Genomic DNA, 25,670 nt, shown 5'->3' with positions numbered 1-25,670 from the left:
TCATTATCACTAATACCTGACTAGCTGTAGCCACAGTAGCATGAGTGATATGAATCACATCAACCGTCGCAACAACAATGCCATCTCTATCAACCACAGGAAGATGCAAGAGTTTTCCATTATGCATTAAGTGAAGTGCATCAACAATTGGTGTGTCGATTACTGCACATTCTGGATTTGGAGTCATGACCGTCTCAACAAGAGTTGACGATGGGGAGAGATTTTGTGCTATTACCCGCATCAAGATATCCTCAACAATGTCATGTGAAATCTGACTTTTCTTTGTTTGTGTAGACAGGATTTTACTCAAGGATTGAATGCTTGAAAGTGGACCATGGATTTGCTCAACCAAATTATTCATCCTGACATTATTTTTCCATGTTGATTGCTGAAGAAACATTGCTTTCTGATCCATAACATATGCCATAGCCAGAGATTGTGAAATACCAACGGCATTTGATCTTTGATCGGAAGTGAATTTGCGCATACAAACGGGCTTGTCCTTGACCCGAGGGGTCTGAGTTTGTTAAAAGATGGAGCTCTTACTTGTATTGTGTTAAAAAATGCAGCTGGAATTTAGAAATGATTGTAATCCCTTTTTTTTGGACTTCTATGAGTTTTCTGCTACAAATTGTTGTCGGTGCCATGTTCTTTATTGTTTGTTGCAGGTTGGGGACGGGATTGCAAGCATGTTGATGAGGGAGTAACGGCAGCAGGTGCAGGTGGTGGTTCAGGGTAATTTGGTGAGAGCTGGTTAGGAGGTGCCTCTCTTTGCAATGTCCCGACGGTATTAAAAGCCAAATTTGCAATCGAATTAACTTGTTCTTGTAGCAGATGCTGTACCATTTTCCTGTTGTGGCTTTTGTAACCGACACATGGATTGCTGTGATATTGCAGGTTTTCTTCAGTTTGGTTTCGCAGGTTCTGCCGTTGATGCGTTTCCGTTGCCGTTGGAGTTGGCTGATGTTGTACTCAAATTCAATATGCAGACAACCTTCTATTCCAACTTCCATCTTGATGCTGTTATTAATCTGTGGAAGCGGAGAACAGTTGCGAACCACAAAATCCTGGTACTCAACTATGCTTCAAGGGAAGTAAAGTCATAAAAATTCCCTCTGTCAAAATACATCTCTATTTGTCCAAGGAGCTCAACTTTTATGCCATTGTGATCAATTTTCTTCCCTTGCATAGGTTCTATTGTAATCCTTCCAGCAATGTTTTCTTGACTATGGAAAAGAGGGACGGTAACTGACTGGCCATTTCTTGTGGGGGTACCTCGAAAGAAGCTGCTGTATCGGAATTTTGTTCTACAATGAAAAATGTAGAATGGTGTATTGTATAGGGTAGAGGGTTTTAGGAAGAGGATTTTGTAATAGGATGAATTTTGATGAAAATGTTGAGAAATGCAATTTGGAACATGATTTTTTGTAATTTATGAAAATGTTGTAATGCTATTTTGATTTTGAAATGTTCTATGGATATAAAATGGATTTTTTTAGCAATAATCCAAGACTAATTTAAATATCAATTTAAATAATAATAAAAAATCAGTAGAAAACCCAATCAAAATCAAATTAATCCAATAATTTGTTAAAATTACTTTTGACATCAATTCTCACATCTATTTGAAAATTAAAATCAATTAGTAAAATAACAATTAAAATTAAATTGAAACTTGGGAATTAAACTTAATTTGAAATTAAAATCAAATTAAAATAAAAAAGTCAAGATATTAAAATCCGTTTTATACTGACGAATGTATGCAAAATGCAAAAATAAAAGAAAAAATGGAAAAATTTCAGGGTCAAAATCGGGGTATGACAGTTGCCCCTATTTAAGCGTCTTCAACTAGAGAATATGAAGCAGAACACTCTTCATATGATCATAGTGGGAGATGGTTAAATACTAAGAAGACCCAGATTTTGATCCTGAATCCCTATGACATGACGTGATATGATATGATATGATATGACATGATGTGATATGATATGATATGACATGATATGATATGAATGATATGATATGACATGATATGCCATGATATGCATGGATAAAGGATTCTATATTTTTTGTGATTTTTTTTTTTTATCTGCTAGGGATATGGTGGACTCTCAGCGGGAGACGCTACTAGACAAACCGAACTGTGGGGAATGTTGATGATCCACAGGGAGACAGACAAATGGTAAGAAACAATCTTGTTGGGGAAACAGTCCTGCTGGAGAGTCAAACACACACTGGGGAGTATTCGAAGTGAGATTTGATAAACGACACTTTAGAATACAAGGGATTTCGGTAGTAAGTTCACACATGGCTTACTAAACCCGAATAAAGGAAAAGATGCTACAACAAGTTCATATATGACCTGACAGCGCTGGGGAATAATCAAGGAGAAAACTCTTCAGAAACAGGTTCATGTATGACCGGACCCCGGAATAAAAAGGTTCAATGGCAGGTTCATATAAGACCTGAATAGGATTGAACAAAGAATCTTCAGAGCAGGTTCAAGTATAACCTGACCCCGGAATAAAAAGGTTCAATGACAGGTTCATATAAGACCTGAATAGGATTGAACAAAGAATCTTCAGAGCAGGTTCAAGCATGACCGGACCCCGGAATAAAAAGGTTCAATGACAGGTTCATATAAGACCTGAATAGGATTGAACAAAGAATCTTCAGAGTAGGTTCAAGCATGACCGGACCCCGGAATAAAAAGGTTCAATGACAGGTTCGTATAAGACCTGAATAGGATTGAACAAAGAATCTTCAGAGTAGGTTCTAGCATGACCGGACCCCGGAATAAAAAGGTTCAATGACAGGTTCGTATAAGACCTGAATAGGATTGAACAAAGAATCTTCAGAGTAGGTTCAAGCAAGACCGGACCCCGGAATAAAAAGGTTCAATGACAGGTTCGTATAAGACCTGAATAGGATTGAACAAAGAATCTTCAGAGTAGGTTCTAGCATGACCGGACCCCGGAATAAAAAGGTTCAATGACAGGTTCATATAAGACCTGAATAGGATTGAACAAAGAATCTTCAGAGTAGGTTCTAGCATGACCGGACCCCGGAATAAAAAGGTTCAATGACAGGTTCGTATAAGACCTGAATAGGATTGAACAAAGAATCTTCAGAGTAGGTTCTAGCATGACCGGACCCCGGAATAAAAAGGTTCAATGACAGGTTCATATAAGACCTGAATAGGATTGAACAAAGAATCTTCAGAGTAGGTTCTAGCATGACCGGACCCCGGAATAAAAAGGTTCAATGACAGGTTCGTATAAGACCTGAATAGGATTGAACAAAGAATCTTCAGAGCAGGTTCAAGGATGACCTGACCCCGGAATAAAAACAATTGGACTCTGACCGTAAGCAATGGACTACAACCAGCTTTTAACGGATTTTGCCAACAACAATTGGACTTTGAAATGAGTTCTAGTAGCAACTGAGCTTGGAATAAGCCTAGCAACAACTGATCTTTAGGAGACACCAATGAGTCTTGAAACAATTCCAGGGAATGACACAGGGGTTCTGGAACTTCGTCAGAATAAAAGTGACATGTCTGAGAATTCATCAGAGAGTAAAAGAAACAAATTCTGGAAATGCATCGGAATTACAAGTGATATTCCGGAAATACAACAGAATACAGACACATCCGGTAATACATCAAGGAAATTCTGGAAATACATCAGAATATAGACACATCAGAGAACACCTCAGATAGATGGTGAAACATCTGGAAATACATCAGACCAGTTATGGAAATTCATCAATAAACCAAGGAGTAATCCGGAAATTCATCGGATAATCTAAAAAGAAAATGAACCTTAATGGAAAATTTTCTAATAGGTGCCAACTGGGTTGGATTTGAAAATGACTGCAAAAACCGGATGATGGTTTAAGGGCACCAAATACAGACTGGAATCAAAAGTCAAAGGATATAGGATCAACAACAAGACCTGGGTCAATGCAAAATGAGCACGAAGTACATTTCGGCTATGCATGATTTGAATTTCCTTTTATGCATGATATATGAATGATCATGATTATGAGAATGCTGACACTGAGTAGACTGGGATTTGGTAAAGGCTTTTTATGGAAGCTCATGATTCCCCAACACCGAGAACTCAACCAAATATTTGTGATAGATGTTGTCAAAGGAGAATTCTATCCAGTTTGATAGCCACAGCTTAGCCAATGGAATCCTTTTGGAGGATTAATGAATCGTGCTAGCATAATTTTCAGGCACTCGTCTTAAACTCAATAGTTGTTGACGTATGGCAGAATTTGTTTGAGCAGTTTGAAAGCACGAAGAAAGAGGTTTTGCCCCTCTGTGGCTCATCTTGCCCCAGTTTGTTGGGTCTTTGGAAATGTTCACCTTGAAAGTGAGTTTGGAAACAACTTGACATGAGACTACTTCGAGATGGCTCGCCCCAAGTGTTTGAAACTTGCAATGGTTTGAACTTGACTAACCAAATGTTGGAATGGTAGACTCTTGATTGACTGTCCTTTGGATAGTTGGACTCATTGAGCTCTGAGTTAGCTTCTCCAGTCTAAGTCTTGAAGCAAATTACTCTTGGCTAACTGAACCATGGAGTGATTGGACTTACTGAGCTCTGAGGTGGCTTGCCCCAGTCTGATTTTTGAAGCAAATTACTCTTGGCTAGATGAACCATGGAGTGATTGGACTTACTGAGCTCTGAGGTGGCTTGCCCCAGTCTGATTTTTGAAGCAAATTACTCTTGGCTAGATGCCCCTTAGGGTGACTAGCTCGAATTAACTGATGCTCAAAGTGATTTGCCCTTGACTAGACTTCTTTCACTCCATCAAGTTCCTCAACTGTGTATTGAATTTCTTTGATGCTAAGTGTTGACTCGCAAATAAGATTGTTCATTCAAAAATGGTAATTTTAATTCAAAGCTTATGCAAAAATTTGAAATCAAAATTTATTGATATGAACGGGGGAAATACAGTGAACGAGTCGTTGATAAGAACACAATGGTGATCAAGTCATTCACAGTATGCAAGTTGGTGCTATCAAATGATTAACAAAAATCGTTTGGAGTCAAGTTAACACAACCTTGTTATAGTATGCTTTCAAAATGAACCCTGCCTCAATTAGGTCTTTTAAGGGTTGTAACGTGGTCTGGTTCACGGTTTTTTTGAAACAAAAGGATATAAGGCTCAAAATTTGTTTTTACCCACCCCTTCTTCTTGATGATCTCCAGTTCCTACGTTCAGTTAATTCGATACACGCATTCGACTTCCAAGAGGGTTCGAAGGTGTGATGAGGATTCAAGACGAATTTTCTTGAAATGGCAGTCACCGTATTTTATTTTTTTTTGTTGAGGATTTTGGTGACCTCTTTTGATTGATTTTCTTTATCCCTAATTTTGCCTGGACCGCTTCTTTGAAGCTTTCGGTCCATCGGGATGCCCTAACTTTTGCCTAAGTCATTTTGTGGTTTTTGACTTAGCGGGCCCCTTTTTTATTTTTTAAATGTATTGACTGCCATATTATTGGTGGATAAGGATCAACCAACACTAATTTTAGCTTTTCTCAACTTCTTCGACACTTCAACATGTGCGCGAAGGATAACATGTGGTTGAACCTATTTGGAGGGTGTTCATATGGACGATTTTTTTGAAAGATCGAATGCACGATCAAACTATCTGAACATAACTACCCTGCCCCAGGTTAAGATTAAGGGTTTTAGATCCGAAATAAACACCAACTTCTAGGCTCAAAGTGGTTGACTAGGGATTAACTCCTTATCTCTTCAGTGTTTGGGGATTTGGAACAATGCCTTACATCATTGACAAGGTTTTACTCAAAAGCATACCACAACAATTTCAGGTGTTTCGTTTTCATCATCCTCCCTCCAATCTTTGTTAACACAACAGTTCGATAAACAAAAGTGAATGAGAGGAGTATTCTGTTTTTGTTTTTTTAACATAAATGAAAAACGAGTGAATACGAATGGATTAATTCAAAAGATGCATAAACCTTTCATTAATCTTACCAATTCAAAGAAAACAACAATGCTTAAAAGCAATTAACAATCAACATGCAAAGAAACTACAAAAGAAGTGTTGAAACAGCCAAATAATTGCCAGCTTTAGGGAATGACTTCTTCAATCTTGATCCATTAACTTAGGGGAACACCCTTTGAGATCTTCGCGCTTATCCGGTCGATGGGTTAACATTTACCACCAAGCTTCCTTCTTGAAAGGCTATGTACCTGTTGTCAATCAGCTGCTGTACTTTGGCTTTGAAAGCGTCACAGTCTTCAGTTGAGTGCCCTTCTGATCCGGCATGATATCCACATTTCTTAGTTGGGTTATACCCGGGTGGGTAAGGTTGTGGAACCGGTTTAAGAGACTTGGGAACCACCAACGAGTTTTGAATTAGAGGTTGTAGGAGTTGGCTGTATGTCATGAAGACCGGATGTTGAGGATCATTTTTCCTTTCCAAGTTACCTTGAGGCCTTTGCTGATTGTGATACCTCGGGCCTTGGGCTTGTTGATTTGGATGAGGGGTAAACCAGGATTGTTGGCAATGAAGACCAGAAGGTGGGGGTTGCTGGTGCAACACTTTGGGCATTGCTAACTGCTCATTTTCAGCCACTTGAAAGTTGGGATCAACAAGCTTTTTGACATTGGCAGGATGATCTTCAAATTCTTTTCCTTCAGTCTCATCGTTGTACGCATGTCTCTTGGATTCACTACTCACTTCTCCTTTTCTTTCATTGGTTAGGGTCGCGACATTGGAAATCCAAGACGGTATCTCAATGCTCTTACCAGGAAACAATGATAGCTCACTAGCCATATCCCTGACATCTTCCTTGTGGAACAAAACCTTGAGGGTTTTCAAGGGTCCTTTCCCTTTCTCATTACCTGGCCCAGAGATCAGGGTATATGTACTTGAGACTTCCTCCTTGAGTGTTGGTGACCTTATGTCAATCAATCTTTGCAGCTTGAGTTTAAAACTCATACATTCCTCGATGGAGTGCCCCATTGTTCCAGTATGGTATTCACACTTGATCTTCGGGTGATCTTCTTCAAAGACTAAGCTCTTCTTGTTAATCAGTTCTCGTACCAAATATTTTAGCGCACAGCAAGAATCTAAGTCATGTCCCAATGCCCCTTTATGGAATTCACACGTTGCATTTGGATTGTACCATGGTAGGTCTGGTGACACAGGCGTGAGAGCTCGAGGGGTCACCAAAGCATTCTGGATCAGTAGCGGGTAGAGCTTGCTATATGGCACCGGAATCGGGTCATTGTGATCCTGGTTCTTCTTGCTCTGATTCTGATTTTTGTTTTGAACCTGACTTCGGTGATTTTGAGGAGGAATGGCCAGAGGATGTTGATGATGACGCCTTGAGGGAGGTCCATATACTGGTAAATGAGGAGTTGCCACATAGAATTTCCCTTGACTTGGGGTGACACCAGATGGATGCGGGGTAGTAGCTCTCTTTGTTGCAGCAGCGTATATTGGGTGACCCTCTTTTCCCAACAAGACTTGCACCGTTTCCAAGACCCATCTCATTTGGCTCTTCAAAAGATTGAGTTCCTCCTTCAGTGCTTCTTGGCCTTTCCTTAGCTCGTCCATCATCTCCTGAGACATGGTTCTTTGTTCTAAACGCGTGTTGAGAATCACTTTGCTTCACGGACAAAAGATGGATGAGTTTTTTTTGGTAATTTGTCTGGAGAATGACATGCATTATGATGCAATGCAAATGCAATGGAATGCGAATGAATGCAATGCAAGCCATGCACATTTGTTTTTTTCATACACGGGTTCAAAAGTATGAGGTACTGATGAATTTGATTGCTTTCCAAGAATAGGTTCTCACCGGGTAAGATCTAAGGTTTTGTTACAAAGGATTCCCAGAGTCATTGATTCACAAGAATGTTTGACGCTTACGGGAAATACTTTCCGGTCGTCAACTCCATCAAGGGAATCTATTCTGGGTGAGGTTCTCGTACCGACCCTTACGAAGTATACACCTCGCGAGTCCGTACTACGCAACCATCGACTGGGTTCTAGACAGGGTACTCAGAGTCATGGATTCAAAAGACTGTTTGACGCTTACGGAAAATACTTTCCGGTCATCAACTCCATCTAGGGAATCTATTCTGAGCGAGGTTCTCGTATCGACTCTTACGAAGTATACACCTCGCGAGTCCGTACTACGCAACCATCGACTGGGTTCTAGACAGGGTACTCAGAGTCATGGATTCAAAAGACTGTTTGACGCTTACGGAAAATACTTTCCGGTCATCAACTCCATCTGGAGAATCTATTCTGAGCGAGGTTCTCGTATCGATCCTTACGAGGTATCCACCTCGGGAATCCATACTACGCAACCATCATTTCTAGTTGGCCAAAGGTTTAATGTTCTAAAAGGTTCTTAGAGTCATGGACCCCTTTGAAACATCGCCGCTTACGAGGTATACACCTCGGGCGACAATATTTGCAAAAGGATCTACTCTAAGTGAGGTTCTCGTACCGACTCTTACGAAGTATACACCTCGGGAGTCCGTACTACTCAACCATCGTCCTATCTTATGTTTTTTCACTCTAGACTCGGGTGTAGAGTCTTTCCCACATGGTTTGCAATCAAATACCCAAGTACCAACAATCACAATAGAACCAATATACAACAGATATCAATATAACAATAAAGATATTAAAAGCAATAAATAAGGAAAAGCCACACAATTAAACAAACAAAGGCACACAAACATCCTAACTAGGCTTGACTCACTTGGGGTTGCTCCTATGTCCCCAGCAGAGTCGCCATCTGTCGCACCTCGAAAAAAATGGGGATACGACTTCAAAGCGAAGCGCGATCGCACGCTCGCAATGATGGACTGAACAGAGTCGCCACCGAACTTTATTTATTCCTAAAAAGGAAAGGGAAAATATCGATAAAACCCAAGACAAAAGAAAGGATAAGATATGGTCATCGCAACCAATATCAGGGTTCGGGAGTCGATTACATGAGGGGAAGGTATTAGCACCCCTCATGTCCGTTGTACTCAACGGGAACCATTAGGTCAGTTGTGTGCGTTAGTGTTTGTTAAAATATTAGGCTTTTCAATTTATTAGGTGGGAAAGAAAGAATAGAAGATAGAAGAAATGTTTTTGGATTTTTGACGAAGGACTAAACCTAAGTTATTTATTAGTGGGCCTGACAAGATTTAAAAATCCTGCTCCTACGTATCTCAAAAGAGAAATCAAGGCTTACGTAGTTCTGGGTAGAAAAATGTTTGTTTGTTGGTCGATTTTAGCGAAAGCTATGTTGTATTAATCGACAAAAACATCGTTTTACCCAAAACAGATGAGGAGTGGACGCGTACCACACATCGAACGGATTTATAAATCTACATTCGGAAAAGCGTCATTTATCTCTACTCAACAATCGTGGCCGAAACATTGTTTTGTATCTCTTAAGACAATATATCTTTTATTTATGAAAAAGGTTTTTGATTAGTCGCACGGCGGCGAGGAAAAGGGATTTGATTGGTTTGATGTATTTTGAGTGATGGCGAGAACTTGGATGAGCGAGATATACATCTCGAATCCTAGCCTCAGGAGTGCACGGCATACGCCATGTTCCATTTCCATCTTTATTTGCAAAAATGTATTTAATAGGAATTAGGTGTTTTGAATTTGATTGAGAAAGGGTTTGAAGAAACCGCATTGACAATTTTTAGGCGATGGCGAGAGTTGAGATTGGCGAGGCATACGTCTCGAATCTTAACCTCAGGAGTGCATGATATACATCATGTTCCATTTCCACCTTTATTGAGAAAAGTGTTTAATAAAAATTAGGTATTTTGAGTTTTTGTTATGAAAATGACTTGACCTAGATCAAGTATTGATGGACGTTTAAAAGAAATTTGGCTGAGTGTTTGAAGAAACAAAGTGGACAAATTTGGATGATGGCGAGAGTTAAGATTGGCGAGGCATACGTCTCGAATCTTAACCTCAGGAGTGCATGGTATACACCATGTTCCATTTCCATCTTTATGAAAGGGTCTTAACTATAGATTAATATTTTTTGAGTTTTTGATTATGAAAATGGCTTGACGTTGAATCAAGCATTTGATGAAAGTTTGGAAAAGATGGGATGGAATAGGATGAAAAAATGAATTGATTTGTTTATTGAGAAAAATGCTCGACGTTGGATCGAGTCTTTATTTTGTATTTTTGAAATTTGTTGATTTTAATCTTGTGTTAGTATCTAACTAAACAGCCAAACAATAAAAGAAATAAAAAGTACAAAATTATTACACATTGGGGGAGTGGGGTACATTTGTCAAATGGGGATTAAAACAATCATGAAATAAATAAAATCGGGCCCAAACAAATAATGCATGCGTGTAAGTGCAAGGGAACCAGCTCATTGTAAGAAAGCCCAAGAGTAAGCTATGTGAGGTTGATGGCGATGCTTAAAAAGCAATCGACTTACACGGGTTTGAAAATGGGCTCGATATTAAATCGAGAAAAGTATGATTTTTTTTTGTTTTTTTTTTTAAAAGGTTTTGCATGTATGATGAAATTAAATAAAGAAGCATGGACATAAAAAATATTACAAGAAACAAAATACTAAAAACAAAATAATAATAAAATATAAAAAGAAATGAAATACTAAAAAAATACTAAAGAAAAATGAAATACTACAAAAAGTGCTACGTATGAGTATCGAACTTAGTCCACCTAAGACTATGGAACTAACCCCTCTCCACTAGGCTATTCATCAACTAACTGTTATTTTAACACTAACCTAAATATATAAACTAAAATAAATTAAAAAAGAAGGATTAAAATAAAAACTAAAATAGAAGAAAACTATTGGCCTACTGGTAATTAAACCCAGCCGCATGGCTGTTGGGTTTATCAAGAGGAATAAATTGGAAACCTAAAACCTTCATCAATTAACTAAGGAATCTTTTTTTATAATGCTTTTTTTTTAAAAACTACTTACTCTATTAATAAAAAAGAAAAAAAAGACAATAAAGAAAGGAAAAAACAAAAACGGATCTGTCTCTCTCACAAAGCTCGCTCTTCTCTCCCTCGCGATGCTCTCTCTCCGTCTCACTCCCTAACGACTACTCTCTCTTCGTCTCACTCTCTCTAACGACTACTCTCTCTTCGTCTCACTCTCTCTCACCAAAAAAACCTCTCACAATGCCTTTCCCTCGCTCACATCGCTCACTCTCCGTCTCACTCTCACGCGAAGCTTCTCTCGCTACATCGCTTACTCTCCGAACCGTCTCAAACTCAAACAGATCATACACGAAATAGAAAGAGGGAGCTAACCTTCTTCAGGTAACAAAATCGACTCTCTTTGCTTCCTTCAATCGGTTTTTGCTTTTTGATTGATTTTTCGATTTAGGGTTCTCTGCCGTTTGCCGTCTCCTTCCTTTGTTCTCTTTCTCATTCGCTTCCTTTTATGCTTGCAAATTAGGGTTTCGGTTGGTGTGTAAAGGCTCAAAGGAGAATGCTCAGAAGCGCTTTTTCAGATGCTCAGAAGTGCTTTTAGCCCGTTTGATGATGGATTTCGAAGAGGTAATTTTGAACATATGCTTTTCTGATAGCTTTTGTCCCAATTCCAAATTGGGAACTTTCTTGAATTTTCAAACTGATTGCCTTATTTTGTTACTGCAGTGAAAACCGGAATACTCATGTGCGATTTACTGCTTGCAAGGGAAAATGGCGAACTTGGGAGATTTGCTCATCACTGTGCGGCATGACCTCTCAAGAACAGTCTCTCTGAATGACACAACAGGGTCGGATTTGACAATTTCAGCCCCACCCACGAAATCATCCTGCAAGTCCTTCAAACAGATTTCTAGATGAAGCTCTCCTGCACCAGCAACAATGTGTTCTCCAGACTCCTCAATGGTACAAACAAACATAGGATTAGGCTTAGCAAGACGCTTGAGACTTTCAACAGGCTTAGGAAGACTTCTTCGCAACAGTGATTGATGAACTTGTTACAGCTAGCCTGTTTGCCGAGCTCTCCTGGGATTAAATAATTGGAATCATGCTGTAAATTCCAAGAAATTCCAAGAATGTTCAAAATGGGCAAGTTGCTTAATTGCCTAAGTACAACAATTCATTTTATATTTTTCTATTTTGGTTGACGAAAAGTTGTTGCATATCCTGCAGAGTAGAATCTTCCAAGGAGACTTTTAGCAGAGATGACAATTGGGAAGAAGGATGAAGTTCAACCAAAAAGTTTAGGAAAACCACCACCATTAGATGAAGCACGCAACCATAACAGGTAAGGGAAGAGGATTTCTTGTCAGTCTGGTGGTTCTTGAAGAAGGATGCTTTTCCTTTCAAGTGAATGTTGTAATAGAGGAATGATTGTTAGAAATATTATCCTCTTGAGTGTTACCTGGGTTTGTATGATTGCTTAAATGAGCTAGTACTTTTAGCTACAATTGGAACTCTTGCAATCACATTTTGTGTGCCTTCATGTTTATTTTAATAGTTTCATTATCACTAATACCTGACTAGCTGTAGCCACAGTAGCATGAGTGATATGAATCACATCAACCGTCGCAACAACAATGCCATCTCTATCAACCACAGGAAGATGCAAGAGTTTTCCATTATGCATTAAGTGAAGTGCATCAACAATTGGTGTGTCGATTACTGCACATTCTGGATTTGGAGTCATGACCGTCTCAACAAGAGTTGACGATGGGGAGAGATTTTGTGCTATTACCCGCATCAAGATATCCTCAACAATGTCATGTGAAATCTGACTTTTCTTTGTTTGTGTAGACAGGATTTTACTCAAGGATTGAATGCTTGAAAGTGGACCATGGATTTGCTCAACCAAATTATTCATCCTGACATTATTTTTCCATGTTGATTGCTGAAGAAACATTGCTTTCTGATCCATAACATATGCCATAGCCAGAGATTGTGAAATACCAACGGCATTTGATCTTTGATCGGAAGTGAATTTGCGCATACAAACGGGCTTGTCCTTGACCCGAGGGGTCTGAGTTTGTTAAAAGATGGAGCTCTTACTTGTATTGTGTTAAAAAATGCAGCTGGAATTTAGAAATGATTGTAATCCCTTTTTTTTGGACTTCTATGAGTTTTCTGCTACAAATTGTTGTCGGTGCCATGTTCTTTATTGTTTGTTGCAGGTTGGGGACGGGATTGCAAGCATGTTGATGAGGGAGTAACGGCAGCAGGTGCAGGTGGTGGTTCAGGGTAATTTGGTGAGAGCTGGTTAGGAGGTGCCTCTCTTTGCAATGTCCCGACGGTATTAAAAGCCAAATTTGCAATCGAATTAACTTGTTCTTGTAGCAGATGCTGTACCATTTTCCTGTTGTGGCTTTTGTAACCGACACATGGATTGCTGTGATATTGCAGGTTTTCTTCAGTTTGGTTTCGCAGGTTCTGCCGTTGATGCGTTTCCGTTGCCGTTGGAGTTGGCTGATGTTGTACTCAAATTCAATATGCAGACAACCTTCTATTCCAACTTCCATCTTGATGCTGTTATTAATCTGTGGAAGCGGAGAACAGTTGCGAACCACAAAATCCTGGTACTCAACTATGCTTCAAGGGAAGTAAAGTCATAAAAATTCCCTCTGTCAAAATACATCTCTATTTGTCCAAGGAGCTCAACTTTTATGCCATTGTGATCAATTTTCTTCCCTTGCATAGGTTCTATTGTAATCCTTCCAGCAATGTTTTCTTGACTATGGAAAAGAGGGACGGTAACTGACTGGCCATTTCTTGTGGGGGTACCTCGAAAGAAGCTGCTGTATCGGAATTTTGTTCTACAATGAAAAATGTAGAATGGTGTATTGTATAGGGTAGAGGGTTTTAGGAAGAGGATTTTGTAATAGGATGAATTTTGATGAAAATGTTGAGAAATGCAATTTGGAACATGATTTTTTGTAATTTATGAAAATGTTGTAATGCTATTTTGATTTTGAAATGTTCTATGGATATAAAATGGATTTTTTTAGCAATAATCCAAGACTAATTTAAATATCAATTTAAATAATAATAAAAAATCAGTAGAAAACCCAATCAAAATCAAATTAATTCAATAATTTGTTAAAATTACTTTTGACATCAATTCTCACATCTATTTGAAAATTAAAATCAATTAGTAAAATAACAATTAAAATTAAATTGAAACTTGGGAATTAAACTTAATTTGAAATTAAAATCAAATTAAAATAAAAAAGTCAAGATATTAAAATCCGTTTTATACTGACGAATGTATGCAAAATGCAAAAATAAAAGAAAAAATGGAAAAATTTCAGGGTCAAAATCGGGGTATGACAAGTAGATAAACAATAATTCCTTTGGACCAAAGAAGAAAAGACAAATTTTGAAATAGATTTTATAACCAAGAGTTTTATAGTAATGTCCCTAGTTTATTATTTTATAGTAAATTATTTTATGTTCAAAATTGAAAAAATGCCAAGGAAATGTGGGATACCCTTAAAATGATATACATAATTTCTCCAAGTATCAAGCAAGAGGAGATGAACACACGAGGTGAAGAAGATGAAGATGTTACTCTTAAATGTTTTTCAAAATTTAGAAGTATTAGAAGTTATATTATAAAGTTTGTCACTAATCAATATCTAAGAGTTAATAATTGAAATTTTAATCCAAACCTTAAATTTAAAGATGTGAGCCTTCCTGAATTTCAAGAAAAATCAAAGGAGAAGGAAATTATAGAAAAATTGAACGAATTATTTCAATTACTTAAGGTTTAAGAAACAAGTCTTTAAGAATCATAAACTTCATCAAACTCCTATCACACACTCTAATGGCTTCCTTCGAAAGAACACACTCAATAGTTGAAATATCTTCGGAAGATTCAACATCAAATGAAGGAACTTCATGTGTAAGAAACTATGAAGAAGAACTATTTTCTAATGAAATCTTCAAAAGAAGAAAAGGAGGAGAGACATCAAACTCAGGAAGAACAATAAAAGAATCTTCTTCCAACTAAAAAGATGAAGTTTGATTAAAGGAAACCTACGAGAAATATAATGTTGAGGTAACTAAACCATCCTATAAGCAACTGTTTAAAATTACTGCTAGGTAAGTTTTAAAAAAATGATAAGCTTAAAAAACTCAAATTAGACTTTAAGGAGTATTTAGGGTTTATTAAATAAAGTAATAAATCATTTAAATTAGAAATAACCAAGATAAGAAACTTAAGTGAGTCATGTGAGACTTGCGTCTCTTTGAAAAAGAAAGTAACTGGATTGCATGAAACCCTAGGTAAGTTTACCCAAGGGAAATAAAAGCTTGACTTGATCCTATCAAGTCAAAGGCATTTCTTGAATAAGAATGGACTAGAATTTAACAAGGTATAACACCTAATAAAGGTGAAGATCATAAGAAAAAGAATTGTCCACTTTATAAATGCACACACTGCAAAAGATTTGGCCATTTAGAGCCCTTCTATTTTAGCAAATTGAAAAGGTATAAAGGTAACAATCTTATACCTTATGGAAAAACTAATGCACCTGGACCCAAGAAAGTTTGGGTACCAAAAGTGAAACCTTGGTGTTTTGAAGGTATACTTTGCATCTCAAAGCTTTAATGATTATTAATGGAGGTGTGCAAAGCTAAGAGTATACATCAAAGTATACGGTATTTTAAGTCTTTGATCTAAGATGATGGAAATCACAACAAGATATTTTGTCGAGGATATCTAAACACTTATGATCCTCAGTGATCAATTAACCTCTTAATAGATTGAGTGCATATGCCTGTGAGGGACTTATACATCTCTCTGTTTAAATCAACTCTCGTGTCCAACCATATGTAGAGAAGAACACACCATAATATGTTGGTGTTCCCTTTAAGATAAGTTTTATTAACGTCTCTTGATAATAAAGGTAGTACACTATTTTAAGGTTGAAATAATCTGAAAACTATGATTAGCCCTTTAAAATGGTAGATTTAATTTTTTTCATTTCAATAAATTATGTATATTAAATAAAAATATGAGTTTCTAAGTGTTTCATAAAAAGGAGGTACAACCAAGGCTGAAAAGGGGTGCAAAAAAGTAATCCAACACAAGCCCCAAAATGCACCAATGAGGCTGACCAACAAAAGCCCAATCTATTGGAACATGAGGCAATCAATTGGAGAAGTTTGAAGTTCATATTTTCATATCATATCCAAGCTAAATGTGTGTTCCAATGAAATCAAATCTCAACATTAATGATGAACGCTCAAAATCCTGAAAGATATGATAATCCAATCGGTTGTCCTCTTACTAATCAATTGGTACGCCTATTTTGGAAAGATTTTAATCTGATTTTAAATCAACACAAACTCCATTGATTGCTTGCCAGAAACACACGATCAAAACATTAGAAAACACAATATAAATAGGTATTCCTTATCACTCTTTCTTACATCTCAAAGTTTCATCTCTTCTTGCATCTTTTCTTGTGTGAGCTATTTTTGGTTTGCCATAAGCATCTTAGTGGCCTTTTCAAGGAGTCAAAACTATGAAGATATCCCAAAAAGGGATGTTTTTATCATTGGGTTGATAAATAAGAAGTAGGTAGAAAAGATGATAATCTTAGGGAAAAAAGTAATTTAGTTGTGGTACATGGAGTCAAGCCTCTTAAGGAGTCACAAACAATACCATCTAATATGTCAAGTCTATATGAAATATTTATTTACACAAGTTCTCGATAAAAGCTTCCCAAGCCTTGTAAGAGAATTTTATTTAAAATTAAGAATTATGGGAATCTCACTAAGATCTTTGGTAAGGGGAATGGAAATAGATATCCAAGAGGATCACTTTAGAAGACTTTTTTAGTTACCATTTTAAGAAAAAACCTACACCCACAAAAGACCCCTAGGATTTAGGAACTTCAAACACTCCACAACCCTAAATCACCTTGTTATCAATCCCATGGAAAAGAGAAAAGTTCATTTCAAATCAACCCATTTAAAACTAAGGTACGTATCATCCACTACCTTTAAACTAGAATCCTTTTTCCTAAGAATGTGAACCATAATTATATCATTAGAGAATATGTTGTACCCTTATGGATTTTAACCCAAGAAATTCCAACCAATTGGGTAGAAGGAATATTTAACCACATAATTTGCTCAAAAGAGAACCAGTCAGCAGGTCTCTCTTATGGAGCGATAATCACCAAGCTCCTAGAAACCTTCAATATGGACACCGTGGATGAAGCTACAAATGCAACCAACCATAGGATCACTTGTATTTCACTAAGAGAAGCAAAGTTTATCATGAAAAATTGAGTGATAGATGATGAACTAATAATCTAGAAGAAGAAGAAGAGCTAGAAGAAGTAGAAGACAAAAAAATCGACAAAGTTTTAAAGATATGTCAGAACTTAGCCCAATATATGGAAAAGGTCAAGAAAATCATCATAAGAAATGATGATGCATATGAAAATAAATAAACTAACTTATTTGTCTTAGGATAGTTGCTTTCTTATGTTACCTTTCCATAATTTCTTATTATTTCTTATTTCTTTTTGTAAATAAATACACTCACTTATGTGTTACGTTTCCATAATTTTCTTATTATTTCTTGTTTTTATGGAAATAAATAAACTCACTTATGTATCTTAGCCCAATATATTTTAATTTTGAAAAAATTTCCTTTGTACTTGTAAGACCCCAATTTTGACCCTAAGATCCCTCATGCAATTTCATCATATGCATTAGCATTGGGACCATACCTTGGCATCCTCCTTACCCTTCTTTCATTGGGTTTGTTTTGGGAGAGATCACAAAGCACCATGTGATTGTATCATACTTGTATATTATCATTTCACTAACCAAAATACCAACAATATGTCTTTGTATTTGCCTAACTCTTTTGTAGGAAGGGTATGATCACCATTGATCTATCAAGTTCACATCTAGGGTTTGAGACCCTCATAGCTAAGAGCACAATAAAGGAATGAATCATAATGTCTCTAAGCATCATATATGAGTCCCAATGATCTTTGCATGTTATTTTGATCAAGATTTCTTCAAGAGTTTGGAGTTGGTTTGCCTTGGAAACCCTAGTTTGTCTGGGTATCTTGAGTAACTTCTTCAACAAGCTTCCTCATCAATTGATCAAATTTCTCAAAGGGCACTTCAAAATTCATCATATTATGCATATATGATCTACCATGAGCCTAAAAAAGTCAAGAGAATTGCAATTTATCAAGTTGGTTGATGGTGGTTGGCCAGATGAATTCATCTAATCAAAACTGGGTCTCCCTAGACCCTATCTCCTACACTTTTCATCATATGAAAATTATTCCAAGAGAAACATTACTATAAATGACATTACGAACAACTTTCAGGTTGAGATCTAGAGCTAATTTTGCTTGGAAAGTCATATTCTATGTTGAAACATTATAGGTCATTTTGTCTAAACCCTAATTTGAAAGTCAACTTCCCAAGGCCATAACCTGCTCAGTTTTTATGAGATGAATGATTTACAAGTTGAACAATAAAATTCAATATGTCTAATTCATTTTTTATGTTTGGAGTAAGATCTGAATCAACGTTTATGAACATGTGATATGAGGATACATTATAGGTCATTTTGGACTAATACCATTGAACATGTGATTTTCCTCAACTTCAAAAATGCATAACTCTCACATTCTAAATCCAAATGATGTCAAATTGGTGACCATTTTGAAGGTCTTTGAAATATCTACAACTTTGATGAAGGCACTTTTCTCATTTGGAGCTCACATAAAAAGTTTAGTAAGGTGAAACTTTGAAGTATATGACTTGACACTTAGAAAATTTTCCAACATGTTGAAATTTCCAAACTTCCACCTCAAAATTAACCATTATACAAGTTCCAAATGGAAACATGTTCAACATAAGAGTTGTTCTTCTTGATCTAAGCTTTCCAAAGAGTCCTAATTTATTCATTTTGGATCAAGTTTGCTAGGACTGCGCATGGTGTTAACAGGCCTGCATCAATTGGAAAAATCAAAACTTCAAATGATCATTTCACATTGCCTTGTCAATCAAGCTTGATTCAGACCTCATTTCAGTTGGTTTTAGACCTTAGTGTATTGCTTCATGGGCCTGTACACACCCATGCAAGCTTGAACATGACATTGACAAATTTGGAAGAAATTGCAAGTGTGCAAATAACACTTGAATTTGCTATAAATAGAGACCCTCTGAGCTCATTTGAAGGGATCCTTGTGCGCCAGCTTTGCCTCCACTCTTCAAACCCTCATAATTCAAAGGAAAACCTGATAATTTTCACTTGAAAATTGAGTTTGAATCTCACTGTTTGGAGATTCAAGAACTCCAGGATCCAAAGCTTCTTACCATTCCTAATCCACTTCTGCAAACTATTGGAGCAAGATCAAACAAGAATTGAAGCAAGAGAGATCAAGTTCTGCACATCATTGAAGGTATTTTCCAGATTTTTCCTTCTCTTTGATTCTAACTCAATTCTCATCAATTCTCTTGGATCTTTGGTTGTCTGAAGTCCTACCAATGTAGGCAAGAAGATTGAGTTGCTTTGAGGTCAAATCGAAGCAACTCAGTTGACACACCTCAAAATTTAACTCCTCATATATTTCTATATATTTGGTGTTAGTTAAAATTGAGGTCAGATTCGTGTTTTACGCCATTTTTTCTTTCAGATCATGTCCTCCCTTTTCATTTATGTCATGGTAATGATTGGATCAGTCCGACCAAGGTCACCTGAGAAGACGATCGACGCTTTGCTCTGGCAATGATGTGGCGTGGTCCTGAACCATTGATCCAGTTTAAAATGTTTTAATCACAAGTGTTGGTTTGGATGACTAGTTGTGTGGCGCGCTGACTAAGTTCCATCATGGAACGCGCGTTTGTGTCCACTTGATATGCCACCTCAATTAATGAGGGAGATCAAGTGGTCCACGTTTTTTTTTGTATTTTCTGATTTTCATTTTATTCCTTTGGTTTTCATTAATTCATATTAAGTTTAATATTGATCCAAAAAATATGAGAGTTTCACCAATTTTTTAAAAATAAAATCCCCTTTCATATTTTGAATTAAAATTATTTTTTGGGTCATTATTAATATTTTTCATGATTTAATTGATTTTGTGTTTATTTTTAATTGTTTAAAAATACTTTTAAGTTTTCAAAAATTCTGAAATTTTTTCTCCAAGGTCCTTTGACCTTGTTTGACCTATGATAAATCTTATGACCATTACTTTGGTGTTTTGATGAGGTTTTAGGAAATTGATCAACCATATTTAATTTAATGCATTATTTTTAGTATTTTTAAATTGAATAAATGCCAAATGATTGTGTTGAGCCATTTTGACTTACTTTGTAAGTTTGACTTGTGTTGTTGGGCCTTGGTCAAGGTTGATTTGACTTTGCTAGGTTAAGATCATTGGATTTAGGGAATTGATGGAATGTACATTCCATCTCCCAAAATGAATTAATGATCTTAATTTGGTAAAAGCCATCCTTTGTCCAATTTGAGTTTGATCTATCTTCCCTCCCTCATCATCTCATTCCCCTTCTTTATGCATTCATGTCATGGACCTATGATATCTCTACATCCTAAGGCTAGTTGATTGCAAAATCAACATAAGTATGGATGATATTAGGCCACCACTTTTGCATATTCTTTTTGTGTGTGGTATGTTTCATGAGCATAGTCCATTATACTATGTCTCTAACATGCATTAACACCAAAATTCTATTGCCCGACCTCAAATAGTTGTGACTTCTACATAAGTCCAATTACGATTGCTTAACATAGCGCTAAATTTTGACACAAAAGGCATAGCATTTTAGTTAGTGAGATTGTAAGTCTCCCCTCTTTGATGATATTATGTGGAAACTTGGCCTTTTTTCCTTCCTTTGGAAGATGTCTTGGTTCAAGGATCCATGCTTGTGATAAGTGGGTTGAGTGTTCTCCAAAGGATGACTTAAAAATGAAAAAAAGAAAAAGAAATACTAACTTCTTACTCATTAACAACTAACATCTAATTTCAAGTCATTTACTTTAATGCACTTTAATTTTTAAGCCTTATCCATTTGCCATTATTCATACCATTCTAATTGTTTATGTTAATGTCATTTTTACTTTGTCCACTTGGACCATATTTGTGTGATATATCTTGTTTGTGTATATTGTGTTTGGTTGTTTGGTCTTTGACCATTAATGTACATAATAAGAACAAAAACCCTAAAAAAACATCTTGCGTGGACTGTTGGTTTGATCTGAGACAATTGGACTTATAATTTAGGCACCACTCCCTATGCAAAGGACTTGGCCAATGCCAACTTTCATGTAACCAAGTGCTTGTAATTTGAAACTTCATCTGATACATCATTGAAGATCCATTTGAGTTCATTTGCAACATGATCATTGTGAAACTGTTATTTTGAACCTGTGATTTGTGGCATTGTAGAATTCATCTGTTACATGGGCAAATTTGAAGAAGATCATGGAGTTGCTAAGCTTGGATGTGGCTATCTTTATTTGATGCCTTGCTCTTCAAGTTGATATATTGTGCATTATTTGTTGCTTGATTCTAATGTCCAAGGGAATTTGGGTTTCTATATGACACTCTTGTCTATTGGATTGCAGCCCATTGGTCAGATCTTTTCAACTCTCAACTTTTAAATTTGTGCTTAGGATTAGTCCCTTCATCTCCCCCCCATTTCTTTAATTTCAAAATCTCTCCCTCTTGTTTTTTAAAATCTTCTTTGCTTGTGCTTGTTTTCTAAACTTAGACCATATTGCAAATTAGAAACTTTGGCCTTATGCCATTGCATTTTCCAACTTTTTTTCTCAATCAAATTTGTAAATATACTTAATTATACTTGACTTAAAATTTTCAGAAAGCCAAAAAGAATTTACCCATTCAAGCCATTTTTAGGCCTTTGTGCCTTTCAAACTTAAATTTTTGTTAAAAAGCAATACATCCACTTTGAAATTTATATCACGAACTACAAGGTTTTGATCCCTCATTTTTATGTTGGTACGTAGGCACACGTCCGAAGGTCTTGTCAAACACAAAAATATAATTAATGAATTCTTTTCTCATCGCCCCATTCTATTTGCTTGCAAGCATCATTTGTACAAAATACATATGCATACAAAAAAAGGGCTCCCTAGGAGTACCTAGGACACTTTGGATGCTAACACCTTCCCTATCTGTAACCAACCCCCTTACCTGTAATCTCTGGCATTTTATTAGTTTTGATTTGAAAACTTCTTATTTTTGGGTTTTGTTCGTACTTTTCCCTTTTCCCCTGGAAACAATAAAAGCGCGGTGGCGACTCTTGTTATTCGGGTGTCTAGCTTATCCATAGCTTGATGATCATGAATTTACCGCTATAGTACTTTGAATTCTTAGTAGTTTAAAATTAATAAAAGTGAAATGCTTTTCTCTCTCTTAAATGTTTATGTGAGTAAATGTTTGCATCTTTAAATTATTGCAATGCATCTTTACTCGTTATTTTAATTTTGAAAAAGACAGAGAAGTATACTCTTAGGGGGAGTAGAGTATACTCTTTACTTAATTTAGTGGGAGTTTAGTTACTCCAAGTATATCCATCTATTTCTTTTACCACCTCCCTGAGAGATGAGTTGTCGTCATAAAAAATGAGGAGAATGTGGAACCATGTTTTGCAGGTTATTAATCAATGAAGATTGTTGATCCTTTTGGGATTGACTGCATTATGCAAAACAACATAAAGTTTTTTCAAGCTGATTCTGGTGCATAAGGGACACATGTTGGACATGATGTTCCAACATGTGGGTTGCAACACCTGGTCTCTAGCAACAACCAAATGGTATTACAGTTTGGTTCAATATTTCTCTATCCAAGATTATCTCTACCACAGAAGATCTACAAGTTATGGATATGAGTTAATTTGGATGTATTGGTGCAACATATGGAACACGATGTTTCAACATGTACTATGCAACATCTGGCCTTGTTAGCAAGCCATAAGGATTGTTGTTTGGTGCGATTTTTCTGATTAATTTTCAATCAGATTTGTTGCATATTTGGTAGCAATGTATGGTTGATTTGTTTGACAACTAGTGAAGATCAAATCAAATTTAAATGGAGATTCAAATTTGAATTTGAATTTGAATGTAACAAATCATATCTTTTGGAGAATTCTATGGAGCAATCAATTCTAACAAGTCTCTCTATTATTCTGGACGAGTTAAAATCATATATCCATAAGGAAAAGCCCATAAGACATTTCTATATAAGGATATTATATTATCATATTTTAGTAGAGAGTTTTGTATACAAGATTAAGTTCTTTGTGTCTAGGATTTGTGAGTCTGTTTCTTGTATTCCACGATAATGGCCTCATAAGGATTAGTGTTGAATATGTTGCTGTACACCACTCTATGTTTCAGTAACTTGGCATAATTATTGGTTTGTCTTAGTTGAGTTGTAAATTTCAACATTCAAAAGAATTATTATTGAGGTTGATCATTAGGGGTTAGTGGTTGAAGAAAGTGAGTGGATTCTCATATTTAGGGGGAGATCTAAATAGAAAGTCAATAGGATTAGGGGGAGACATAAAAATTCATAGGTTTTAAGGGTTCTTATAAGACTAGTTATTCTAATTCAAAGTAGTGAACTTCCTTTCTTGGGTAGAGTTCCCCCTAGACATAAGTGTGATTTCACCGAACTGGGTTACCAATCTCTTGTGTTATTTTACACATTTGTCCATTATTTATTTTCATTCCATCATTGTTGTCAATATGTTCTTAAACTATTTTAAAAGTTGGACAAGTTATCTTAATATTTGGTCCAACATATGTCCCCTGAGGAGCATAATATAAAAGCTCTCTTGAAGAGGAGCATGCTTTTGATGATGACAACTAGTCTTTGATGATATGAATTTAAGCCAAGCACAAAGCAACCAAAGATGCAAGCAGGCTAAGTAGGGTTGATAAGTTTGATCATCTGATGATGGCATCTAAATAGAATATAACTCAAACCTCATCACCAAGTAAAGTTTAATCAAGTTTCTATAAGATTGAAATATTTGACAAGTCTTAAAGTGTGGGAAAGTTCGCCCTAGTACGTCTTGTGAACAAATACTGTAAAAACTTAAGGTCTTTCTCGTAAAGTTATACGACTAATCAGACACACACACACACACATTAAGCCAAGTTTTAAAACTGCTTTTACTAAGAAATACCTAAAACTGTCTTGTAGCCGTGCCAGATGAATTGGGGGCTATCAGAAATGCTCTAGGAAATTTATCATGCTAACCAATTGGTTGTCACTTATATCCAATCCATTGGATCAATGTAAAAATACACCCTCATCATTAGGAAAACTCATTAATGAATGGTAACGACTAGATATATTATCTTACCTTTTAAAACATGTTAATTGATTATTTTTGTGTCAACCAATCGATTGGGCCTTAAGCCAATCAATTGACTGGTTAATTTTATCCTCAATTTTCCCCTTTTTTTGCCACCTCTAACATATAAATAAATGACCATTCCATAAATTTTGACATCCAAAAAACGCGAGCTCTCATTTTTCACCCCTCATTCTCTTCTAAAATATTTTTCACACTTTCTCTCGCTTAGAAAAAGTAGTTGTAGCACTTTCGAGAAAGGTCTTTTGCGAGTGACGCAAATGTGTAATTATGGAAGGGTAGAATTGTAAATTCACCATGAAACATTTGTTTCTACCTTGGTTGAATAATTTATCCATTTAGAGATTTGCGTTTGCGTTCGAAGCTAAACTCGGTAAAGGCTTTGGTTTGGGGATTTTGTGATTAAGTCTCTGTTTAGGTTCGAAAAATCAGCCTGTCAAATGATTTCATAGGTTTGAAAGTTCAACTCGCCAAAAGCTTTTATAGGTTCGAAAGTTCATCCTGTCAAAAGCTTTCATAGGTTCGAGATCATCCTGATATAAAATCTCAAGTTAGTTGGTGGTTATCATGTGTAACACCTCTTTTTGGTTCGTAAGCTAAGCCCGACCAAAAGCTTACTAAGGCTGGAGATTAGTCCGGTATAAAATCTCCTAGGTTTGTGGTTAGCATGGAAAAACCCCCATTCGGTTTGAGTATAGCCCGTGATAAAATCTCACCAAAGTTCAAGATCAACCTGTGTTAAAATCTTAGTTTTAAAGCTTGAAGAATGATCGTCCCAAGTACTTGTTTGGAAACAAGACTAGCCGCTTCAACCTATCGTTTGGAAGGAAGACACGCCGCTTCACTTCTTGTTTGCTATTTGGTTGGAAGTTAACCACAAACTTCATTTTCCTTATATAAGCGGATTTGAGAGTTCAACCTACTAAAAGCTCTTAAGTTTATTGGATACTCTCGAGAATAAATCTTTGAGAAAGGATTAGATCTTTTTCTTTTTGACCGAACCTCTATAAGTTTTGGTATTATCTCTCTATCCATTAACTCTTTACTTTCCGAAATTTAAATTTCCGCAACTTAATCATAAAATATTTTCTAAAATAATCATAAAATATTTTCTAAAATATTTTTAAATTCTAATAATGATCCAAAAAAACATTTTAAATAAAATTTTTCTGAAACACACAATTCACCTCCTCATGCGTGTAGAGTCATACGTCTAATATATATCAATAGAGAGGAATAAAATCAATCTT

At 36.2% G+C, this 25,670-nt stretch overlaps 1 long non-coding RNA gene across 1 annotated transcript; it reads left to right on the top strand.

Moving 5' to 3' along the window:
* The first annotated feature begins 11,838 nt into the window (after positions 1-11,838).
* Positions 11,839-13,599, top strand: LOC127118202 (uncharacterized). The gene is made up of 3 exons (XR_007802120.1): positions 11,839-12,298; positions 12,808-13,300; positions 13,411-13,599. It is a non-coding gene; the product is annotated as an uncharacterized LOC127118202 (long non-coding RNA).
* Positions 13,600-25,670: the final 12,071 nt, after the last annotated feature.

This window comes from Lathyrus oleraceus, chromosome 2, assembly GCF_024323335.1.
Source record: "Lathyrus oleraceus cultivar Zhongwan6 chromosome 2, CAAS_Psat_ZW6_1.0, whole genome shotgun sequence".
NCBI classification, from domain to species: domain Eukaryota; kingdom Viridiplantae; phylum Streptophyta; class Magnoliopsida; order Fabales; family Fabaceae; genus Lathyrus; species Lathyrus oleraceus.
The sequence above is the reverse complement of the archived record's forward strand: the minus strand, read 5'-3'. Positions and strand labels throughout refer to the sequence as shown.